General features: G+C 35.2%; 1 long non-coding RNA gene across 1 annotated transcript; it reads right to left on the bottom strand.

Moving 5' to 3' along the window:
- Positions 1-5853: 5853 nt before the first annotated feature.
- Positions 5854-8070, bottom strand: LOC132045874 (uncharacterized). The gene is made up of 2 exons (XR_009412552.1): positions 7717-8070; positions 5854-6291 (listed from the first exon to the last, which is right to left on the bottom strand). It is a non-coding gene; the product is annotated as an uncharacterized LOC132045874 (long non-coding RNA).
- Positions 8071-8782: the final 712 nt, after the last annotated feature.

The raw sequence follows: 8782 nt of genomic DNA, 5'->3' as shown, positions 1-8782 counted from the left end.
GTTGGCATTTGTTTCCGTATGTTTTAAACTTAAACCGCAAATTCCGCATTTAATATATTTCAGTCAGACTTTTAGTAGATCAGCATGTGTTAGTCTTATTTCCTCATTGTTGCATTTTTTATTTCACATGTTGATTCAACTAGCCTATGGGTTCGCTCGATCACATGCAGTTAAGTATCGAGTGCCACGTTACGCCCAGGCCATGGTTCGGGGCATAACGTATTCTATCATCTAGTGCCCAAAGCATGGCATTCAGACCAACTATACAATTGAAATTCCACAAATGTCCATAACATGATGACCGTTATCCGATACCGGTGCTCGTTACCTCACGAGTATCGAAACTCCCCTTAATCAACTCAAATCCCTCTTATTAGATTCATTTTAACTAAACACAATGTCCTAAAAAGAGTGCAAGGTCTCAACATGCCTGAAAAGTAGAAGCTCGAAGCTTAACGATCTCCATGTGGCCTCCTTCCTTCTTCAAATCCTCTGAACGATCCCAAACTGATCAAATATGGGTTATACATGAGAACACAAGTCTGTTAATACCCATAACGCTATATATAAATCCAATTCCAAAATAAAATCCAAAATTAGGAATTTTGGACCCAAAAGGGCAAAACAGTAAATTGGGCCTAGAATCACGTTCTTTCATGCTTAATATTACTCACATACCAAAAATCATCCAAAAACAACTAAGAATTCATGCTCAATTATCAATTTCCCCATTTTCTAATTTGGGTTCAAAACCCTCATTTAACCTTTTAACGAAATAATCATAAAACATGAATTAGAGAGCTTACCCACATATTTCCTTTTGAAACCGTTCACTTTTGCTCCACAATCACCCTTAGTCTTGGGGTTTTAGAATAGGAACGACTTAAGGAAGAAGACACTCAAAATATATATTCTACCAGCGATCATGCGCACCTATGCACTTATTATGGCATCTACGCATCCGCACTGGCGGGCAACGCTTCGCACCAGCGAAACTCTCATAAATACCTAAGCCCTCGCAGCGGCGGAGCTCGACTCGCGGTTGCGCACACACACCTATAGAAAGTCCTTCGCAAGGGCGAGCCTGGACCAAGTCCACCAGACCTCGCTCCTGCAAGACTCCACTCGTTAGAGCGCATGCGCAAGGGCAAGACCCCATATGCACCTGCACGTACACAAGAACAGGTAAAAATTAGTTTGGACTCTCTCAGCCTGAAATCCCGAGTCTCTCCCAGAACCTCCCCGAGACAAACCGAATATGCAGACATATGTAAAAACGCGCTACAAACTTACTCGTGCGCTCAGAATTCCGAAACAAGGTCTCGTTGACCAAGTCAACCCCAAGCGGTCAAAACTCTCTTTCCAACCAAATTACCAAAACACCCCTGAAATCCTCGGTAACCTAACCGAATATACCACCAAACTATAATCGATATTCCGGAGCTAATGGAATTGATAGAATTCTCAAAAAGACGCGTTTACCCTCGATGTTGACTTTAATCAACCAAACACTTAAGAGTTTTCAAAAAATCTCATTTCCTCAACCCAAACCCATTTCAACTACCTCGGGAAAGCATACCGACCAATCCCGCTAATCAAACATGCTCAAACAAAGCTAGGGAAAGGGTCAACATGGGTAAAATAGTCAATTCTCTCAAAACGACCTAACGGGTCATCACACCCTTTTCCCTATTTTACCAATATCTTAGGCTATTGTTAAAATTGGTGGGTATAAGATTTTTCTCCTTTCAAACTGAACGACTGAAGTTTTCACTTTGAAATTGCTTTGTAAAACTGAAATTGCTCCTACTCTTTAGTTTGCTCCTTCCAGTTTTTTTTTTTTTTTTTTAACTGTTGTAGTTTTTTTTTCTGATTTAAATTCTGATTTTTGTGCTGATGACACTTGTCATTTTACCATTCTTTTGCCTATCCTATTCTATATAGATAGATTCTCCCATCTATACTTTTTTGTATCTATTTTATTTGGATTAGATTTATAGTGTCAATCCAACACAAGTCCTTAAAGAGTGGCACTAGATTAACAAAAAGACTATGGGTGTCGTGGCTAAGGTTCAAAATTCATGTCCATTTTACCTGTGATTGACACGACTTGACTCCTTCTCTTGCTCCTTTTCTTAATTTATTTTGTTTTCCTCATCTTTGTATTTCTTCTTTCTTTGTACAGCCCTATTTTATTATTTTATTTAAATTATATATTTGCTTCCCTTTCCTTTTTCTTTTTGTGGATATTGAAATTCTTACTTGAATGTATTTTAATCAATTTCTCTTGTTATCCATCTAATGTTACTTTTTCCTTATTTTCCAAAATCTTTTAGAGTGATGATATCAACGGACATAATATTAATCTAGATGTATGTAGATTGAACGGGTATATTTGCTAATTGAAAATTTTATTCTCACCTTATGTTGTTAATTAAATAATTAATAGAATTTGAATTGAGAAAATTAGTCGAATATGCACCAAAAATTTTGTAAACAAAAATACATTAATTCAAAATGGTTGAACCGACTAATTGTAGACCTTAATTCAATTTTCTTTATTGGCAGTAAGACACCCTTAGTTATCAAATATTGGATTTGTCTCTGACTATTCTTAAGGTAATCAGTGGAATGACAAAAAACATGATAAATATCGTTGGAAAATTTTCGAGAACTGATGAGGGATATATAAATTCTCCAACATTGGCATCTTTGCTACAACCCAGTTTTCTACCTAAACCTTCAAGCCTATGTCCGAAAATGATCCCTATCACATATACAACGTTCCATGTAAAAGTTTCCATAATTTCGTATATATACTCTCATAGATTAATTTGAAGAGAAAAAAAAATACTCTCATAGATTAATTCAAGAGATGCACATGGACATGAAATATTCCTTTATCTCTGGACTCTGATTCCATATGTTTTAATTTATGTGGCATAGTTTTGTTGGGCGTAAAATTTAAGAATTTTTTTTTGAAACTTCTTGATCTTAAACATATCATACTCCCTCCGCCCCAAAAAGATTGTGTAAGGACCCGTCCGGTCGTTATTGAATACTTCGCGAAAACCATGCCCAGTCTAAGTCTATGATCGTAAATAATAAACCCTATGGGGTGTTTTAAGGATTAATAGTGGGAAAAATCAATTTCGGATATAATTAGAAGTCGTAGGCCAGGGAGGGAAGTGGACCGCTATAGCGGTGAAGGGGCGGACCGGCCAGTAGCGTCCCACTATAGGCGTAACACCGACCCTCGCGGCCCGGTCGGCCGGGCAAAAGAGTCGCATTTTGGTTACTTAGTCTATTTTTCACCCCCCTTTTTAATTAAAGACTCTCCAAGGCTGCTATTAGGTTTCAACAAGAAGGAAAAACCCTTGACACTAAGAAAATAGATTCTTTCTACTTCCTCCGCACCGTTCCCCACGACTATCATCTCTCACGGATTCGGATGAAGGTTAGGAAGGCGAGCAATTCATTGGAATTCAATTGGCTGTTCGTCAACAAGGTAGGTTACGGTTTACTTGTGTTAGACTTTGATTAGTGAATCGTATATACTTTAGAGTTGATGGGAGATTGCATGATTAGGTCTTCGGACACGGAGTTGGGATGGACCTATTCAAAAACTTAACTAAAACTATGTGTAAATATTAGCTAAAACAAATGAATATTCATTGAGTGAAGTAGTGTTATCATCGTTGAGGGGTATGTGTTACGGAATGGGAATGGATTATGCATCATGGCTAGAAGGGGGTATTTCGTTGTTTAGATCATGCACCCCTAGGAGAATTTGATTTCTGTCTTATTTCCAAGTATATTGAAATATTCGCATGATTGTTATTCTTGTTAGCAAGAGGTTTGTATTGAAAGGATTGAAGGAAATTGTGACTAGTACTATGCCCATCAAGGGCATGATTCATGACTTTGTTTGATTTATTTGCATCATTGCATGTGTTATGAGGAAATACATGGAGCAGAGAAGATTGAGTATGAGGCAGTTGTGTTATCGGGTCATATGGCCATTTGGGTTGAATATGAGAAATCTATATGATATGGATCCGCGTCTGAGGACTGAGGTTCTTTCCGGAGCGGAGGAATTATGGCTCGAGTCCGATAAGTATCCGAAACGAGTGGTACATGGACACCATGGGCCCCTTGCAGGTCATGACTATTGAGCAATGACATCAGTTAGCATGTATGTACATCGTGATTAGGCCCTGCATCGCATCTGCATTGTATTACATTTCATACTGCCATGTCCTTGTGTTTGTACACTGTCAATCTGTTATATCGCTTGTACATCTTTTATGATTTTGTTGGGGTTGTGTGAGGTGAGGACCATTATGAAGGTAAGAGTAAGAAAGAATTCTAAGTGGTAAGACTATTCTATAGGTATGTCATATCTTAGTGAGTGAACTGGATAGAAATGTTCTACGGCTAAAAGTTAAGAACTAGGGTTAATGCAAATAAGGGGGTGAGACTTAATCAATTGGCTTAAGGGAATGCAAAATGGGACTACGATGACTAGTTAGATAAACGGTATTCCCATGGGGATAAAAGAATTAAATAATCGGGAGTAGAAAGGTAAGTTCCCGAGAGTGAATAACTTAGTTTGAGAATCATGATAGTCTTGACTGCTCTGTTTATCTTATTGACTTTATATTGTGTTGCGTGAACTAATCTTAATCAACTTATGATGCTTACCAGTTCGAGTAGTGTACTGATACTACTCTTGCTACATCCCTTTTGGGTGTAGATGTGTTGCAGGTTTAAGTTGAAGTTACTTCGTGTGGATTATCAGGCATCTTCCTACGGCCTTGCTCATCTCACTCCAGGCAGAGGCTGGGTCATTTTATTTGATTTTCCTTGTGTAGTAGGAGCTCTTGTACCTGTCTAGAATAGATCCGGGGGAGTTTTCAGTTTCTTATATTAATAACAGAGTATGTTGAGCATTTACTTTTTAAATATTGCAAACACTAAGAAATTGATTATTATAAACTGACTGTTTATTGGGTTGGTTGGTAAGGGTTCGCCTACTAGATTAGTAACACTAGTATTAGAACCCGCGCGATGCGCGGCGTTAAAATTTACTACTTAAGATTTGGAAAGCAATGAACTTATCAATGTTGTATTTTACAGTTGTGTTCACTCATTTTTTATAGCTAAAATAATATCTTATATAGCTGAGTATTTTTTTACTCCTTCCGTTTCAATTTGTTTGTCAGTTTTTAACTTGATACGGAGTTTAAAAAAATAAAGAATTTTTTTTGAAGCTTGTGGTCTTAAACTAAAATTAAGTAACATGTACCAAAATGTCCTTTAATCTTATAGTCTTAAACATGCCATGTGAAAAGTTGTAACTAAAGAGTTGCCAAAAAGGGAAAGAGACATTCTTTTTGTAACGTACTAAAAAGGAAAGTAAGACAAAAAAATTGAAATAGAGTGGTTGTTTTCTTCTTTATTTGTGATAACGTTGGGGGTGCTTCAGAGGCAAATTAATAACTCACTTTCCCTGAATGCAGGGTGAAAATCCATGAAAAGAAATTGGTGTAGTAGCTAAAATTTAGTGCAGCGCCAAAACTCAACAGGTATTTCAATTATGCTAAGAATTAGCCTTCAAGAACGCATTCAATTTCACATTCATCGAAAGATATGTTATATCATATTAAAAAACAGTAAACAATTGCTTAAAAATTAGTAACTGATACAGAGAGACTCGTTTTTTTTTTCGTAGCACAAAGGTTTATTATTTATTATTTTGCACATACTTCCGAGATCATATGCGTTAAAATATTTGTAAAGACGACGTTGGTATTTTTCGGAGGCAAACTAATAACTCAATTTGCATGAATATAGGGTGAAAAGCGTTATATAGAATAATGAAAACACGTATTGTTATGAAGACAATGCCCAATACCAACAGCAACAACGACAATATAAAAGTTGTTCATATCCATAATAGCTTATAGACATTGTAAAACAAATGTTTAAAAAAGAAATAAACCTGACTGAAATAAAAGTGTGCATTTAGTTACTACAGTCTCCTATAAGTGAAGAACTCGTGTTTTTTTCCTTCTTAATCACTCTCCGAACCCTATTGCTGGATAGTTTCGCATTCAACTCATCATCATGTTCTTGCATTGAAGATCTGCCTACGGATTTGCTTCTCTTGGTAGATAGTTTTGCATTCCAATCATCACCATCTTATAGCACAAACGATCCACTTTCTGATATGCTTTTCTTGATGGAGTTTGTAAAGAAGACATCATCTCACTTTCAGCACATACAATACTACAAAAGAAACAACATGAGTTTTGATACAAAAAATGTAGGAGCATCTAGATGAAAAAAATATCTAAATTTTTCTTCTTTTTATAAAGAGCACGTAGCCAAACCTCTATCCAAGCTACAAATGCAAAACTGTCAATTTGTTGAAGCACCATAGAACTACCAAGCATACTTGTTTTCGAACGGTTGGAAATACAACGTTACCGATGGATAGTCTTAGATGCTCCATGACACCGTGTATGTGAAGATGTTAGGTTCGTATCGTTCATTAATTTGACTTCCGCTACTTAGATTATGTTCTAAGTAAATTCAGCGAACTAAATTTAGCACAACGACAATGGACTAAATTCAGCAGCTACTAAACCCAAAAAAGAAATATTTTCTGCACCAAACACAACTAATTTAAACATAACAAAAATATGCAAAACATAGTAGTTGTATAAACAAAGTAAATTCACATAGAAACACAGCTAACAAATTCAGTAAAAATCGCATCTTTTAAGGAAATTTAGGTCAAGTTCACACCGTAATCACATCAGACTATGCTTAACTTTCAGAACTACACCAAGAAAAGCTACTGTAAACAAAACAAAAAAATGCTAAACAGAGTGAAAATATAAAAGCAAAATGAATACACACAGCAACACAGCTAAATAAATTTGGTAACAATCGCATTTTTTAAAAGAAATTTAAGGTCAACTTCACACCGTAATCACACCAGACTATAATTAACACATTTATTTTCAAAACTACACCAAGAAAAGGTACAGTAAGAAAAATGTGCAAAACTTATCCTAAAAGATAAGATAAACTCACTAAGATCTGAAAGTTCAAATCCTGTCAATATGAAATCTAATTTGGGTGGATTAGAATGAATTAGAATTAAGAAATCAGATTTTAGGGATAGGGAATAAATTAAACAAACAAACCTTCGAATTGCTTTTTTCTATTTATTATTTTTAATTTTATTAGTGGCATTGCTTGAAAGGTCTAAAATAACCAAACGTTCTCAGTGTGTATTTGCATGAAACTATGAAGTGTGAAAAAAACATGTGTATAAAAATCAATATACCGTAAACATAAACATAACTTGTAGAGTTAATTATAAGATCAATCCTTTAAGTAAGTAATCATCTCTCCATTTCTTCATACTCCTAAGTATTAACAACCTCACATGATGTTTTGAACCAGCTGGTATCATTTGATGTTCCATCTCAAAAATTCATGTCCTTTCAACATCCATATTTTTTTATAGTGACATAGTAGGCCATTTCCTTATTACGTTTGGTCAGGGTATGCCTCGCTGACATAGTAACAATAGAAGCATTGTTAAACCAAAAGAAATTAAAGAAATAAACTAACACTATTCAACAGACAGACAACAAAAGACAACATAGACAGGACTTTTGAAGTGGGAAAGCATCTAACCTCATCTGACTCGATCTTCCTCACATGTTTTTTCTCTCTCCTTCCTAGCAAAGGTGTTGCCGTAATAGTGCTACCAACAGGTGCAACAACTGAATTGACATCATTCATCATCTTGCGATTATACTTACATATTGTCGTCTAATCAGGTCCTAAAGAATTTATCGTTTATCGATAAAGAAAAAGAAGTCGTATTCCTAAAGAATTTATCATTATTGTTGCACTTGCACATAACATAATTTCATGCGTAAGGTAGCAAAAATAAATGCACTTAGAAGTTAGAAGAGAAAAAATTGATCTCTTTTTTTAAATTTGTATCTTATCGATCATTTAGAAGAGAAAAAATTGATCTCTTTTTTTAAATTTGTATCTTATACTAATGCACAACGGGTTAGACATAAGGTCACAGAGTCCATAAGATTGCAGTCCTTCTAAACTTAATATGTGGCATTTTAAAGTAGTCCACATAACTAATTGCAACTGAAATTCTAATTTAATTTCAAGATCAATGTATTTGTGAATAGGAACGATTAAATCAACCAGTAGCATTGAATAACATCTCAATAATTCATCTTTGAATATTCATTTTTTTTTTTTGATAGTGATATAGCAGGCAGTCTTCTCCACTACTTATAATCATAGTATACCTTGTTGATATATTAACAATGCAAGCACATGAGAAAACTTAAATGTACCCACAGATAGAAGTATAATACATAAAATAGCTTTTGAGACTGTAATTCCGCTAGTGAACTTGCAGAGTAAGTGTTCTATGTTGCAATTAGATAATACTTTTAGAGTGTAATCCCGACTCATTCATTCAGGAAAAAGGCGAGTGTAATTTTAGCATAATAGAATATAGGAATTTGAAAAGAAAATCTGAATGTGCACGCACTACTTCAACGAATCCCATCTGCACCAATCCACAGGAATAAAATATCTATAGGTAGTGAAAATTAAAATTATTTTATAATCATCTTACATATAAATGAAATTTCCTTACCTTGTGAACTATGGTAACTATTTCTACCAAAATCTCACCTATGAAACGTTGAAATGCAACACATTG

The sequence above is a fragment of the Lycium ferocissimum genome, unplaced genomic scaffold, assembly GCF_029784015.1.
Source record: "Lycium ferocissimum isolate CSIRO_LF1 unplaced genomic scaffold, AGI_CSIRO_Lferr_CH_V1 ctg8353, whole genome shotgun sequence".
NCBI classification, from domain to species: Eukaryota; Viridiplantae; Streptophyta; class Magnoliopsida; order Solanales; family Solanaceae; genus Lycium; species Lycium ferocissimum.
Note: the sequence above shows the minus strand (reverse complement) of the source record. Positions and strands in the feature narration are given on the sequence as shown.